We start from the raw sequence: 2,482 nt of genomic DNA on the forward strand, positions 1-2,482 counted from the left end.
GTTTGCACCATCTAAGAACCAGCCAGTTAAAAGATTAGTATTAAGTCAGAATTAAAACCAGGTTAGAGCTGCCGCCACAGAACAGCTAATATTAAACCAAGTCATAGGCATTCTGTTTCCCAAAGTGTCTATACTGCACTGTCGTCTGTGCAATAGCATCATGAAAAAACTAGAAAAACGTAAAGTAAGCGCATGGCTTTGGACAAAGGGCGCCAATAGACTTTCTCAATGCAGAGTTGCCACAGACCTCCCATTGTTACAAGCCCCAGTATCAATGAAGCATAATAAACAAGGTATGTTTATAGTATGATTTAAAGACCAACGAAAAGGCTTGAAACGGTGACCCTATGCGACACAATGCAGCTGTAAATCTTCCAAGCACACTGCCACATCCCCTGTGGGCCTCCCAGGAGGCTTGCACTGCCAGTCCTTCAGAGGGCAACTGAGTGCTCTGGCCTCGGAGCTACCAGGTCTCCAGCGCGCCTACAAACCACAGCCGTTGAGTTGACACCAACTCATAACAACCCCTTTCTGGGGTTTCCGAGTCACTAAACCCTTACAGGAACACCCGGGCTTATCTTCAAAGGAGCAGCTGGGGGGTTTGAATGGCCGTTCTTTCAGTTCATAGCCAGGCACGTTAAGCACAGCACCCCCAGGGCTCCTTAGTATCTGTCTCTGAGATCCACCCACTGTGGTCGAGTCACTGCTGCTGTGTACTGGCCCTGTAGAACACGGTAGACACCTTTGGGTTTCTGAGACGATCTTTATGGAACAGAGAGCCGCATCATTTCCCCCACAGAGCAGCTACTGAGTTTGACCTGCCAACCTCACAGTTAGCCATCCAGGCTGGCCCAACACCACCCGCACGGTTCCCTTTTGTTTTTAAAAGGTTTTATTGACATAAAATTCATGTACCATACAACTCAGTGATTTAAATCAAGAAGAGTTATACAATGACCACAACACATTTTTCCATTTTCTTCATTTTTGTATTTGTTACCACCCCATTTCCCCCCAGCTCCTCTGCCACAATCCTATTCATTGCCATCAAGTCAATTCTGACTCATAGCAACCCTATACGACAGGGTAGGACTGCCTTTTTTGGGGTGTCTGAGACTTTAAATCTTTAGGGGAGTGGAGAACCTCATCTGTCTCCTAAGAGCAGCTGGTGGGTTCAAACTGTTGCCCCTTGTGGTTACTAGCTCAGGTTGTAGCTCACTATGCCCCTAAGGCTCCATAACCCCTCGAAACAATTCATCTTGTTCCTGGCTCGATAGCTGTTCTGGATTTCATACAATGCAGAATGCCGAGAAGATGTGTGTGTGCCCCTCAGTCTGAATGAGAGGCTACAGGAGCAGAAGGACAGGAAGCAGGAGGAGTATGAAAAACAGTTCAAATTCAAAACTATGTAAGAGGCTTAGCTGAAGATGGGACCAACTTTCTTGATGAGCTCATACAAAAGCAATGGAGAACTTCAAGAACTGAAATAATACAGAAGGCACCTCAACAAAGTCGGAATTTCTCCAGAACAAAAGAAAAGTGGGGAAGAAACTGGCTGTGAACCCCACACAAACAAAACCACGAGCAAGTTCTCCCAGGCAAGGTTGCTGGCAGGAGCTGTGAAGCACAAGAGTGCAGAGAGTGGCAACAGCGTGAAAAGACTGAAGTCAAACCCTGACCTGGATGACAAGAATCGAGAAGCCCAGTCCTGACTGTCCCCCGGAAGCCCTTCCTTGAGCGCCCCCTCCACTGCTCCTCAGTGGCCTTCTGCATCAGCATCCTCCCAGGCCTGGGTACCCCCTTGGGGAGGAGCGACTCAATCTAACCAGAACAGCAAAGGCCCCATCCACGCCATGGGGAAAATTGTCTCCACCATCTTCCAAACCAGCACTTTTCCTCGAGGACCCCTGGCTCCCCAGCCTGACTGGTTGGGGGCTCCTCCCCACGAATTGATTGGATGACAGCTGCCCGCAGGCATTACCTCTCCTCGCTTGCTTCCTGTGCAGTGGCATAGCTGACCTAGTCTAAACATGTGCCGGAACTCTGTGGAAAAGAAAGAAAAGGAAATCATGCCAAAGAAACAACAGAGCTCCTTTTACAGTCTGTCCAAACAAAATCCAAGCCCATCGGCAGCGTCTTGATTCTGCCCCTGCCCTGTGGAGGGTTGCTGAGGCTGTGCATCTCGAAGGGGGCAGGGCTGTTGACCTGTGGTTAGCCCAAGGCCTAACCTGTGACGGTATCAGGGCGTCTTTTATGTGGCTGTTATGTCAACAAAACGCACGGCCATCAAGTTGATGCCAACCCTTGTCCTTCGGTGCAGTGACTCCTTAATGGAGCATAACAAAGCTAGTCTTGCACCACCCTCACAATTGTTCCTATGTTTGAGCCCACGTTAGTCCAGGTTGACTAGAGAAACAACTCTAGGGAGACTCATGTATAGGAACGAACTTTAGATGAAAGAATAATTGGATATTAATATCCC

General features: G+C 48.5%; 1 pseudogene; it reads left to right on the forward strand.

The window, feature by feature from the left end:
• The first annotated feature begins 274 nt into the window (after positions 1-274).
• On the forward strand, positions 275-1,961 carry LOC142422700 (PSME3-interacting protein-like; annotated as a pseudogene).
• The last annotated feature ends 521 nt before the right edge of the window (positions 1,962-2,482 follow it).

Source organism: Tenrec ecaudatus, chromosome 12 (genome assembly GCF_050624435.1).
Source record: "Tenrec ecaudatus isolate mTenEca1 chromosome 12, mTenEca1.hap1, whole genome shotgun sequence".
In the NCBI taxonomy this organism is placed as follows: Eukaryota; Metazoa; Chordata; class Mammalia; order Afrosoricida; family Tenrecidae; genus Tenrec; species Tenrec ecaudatus.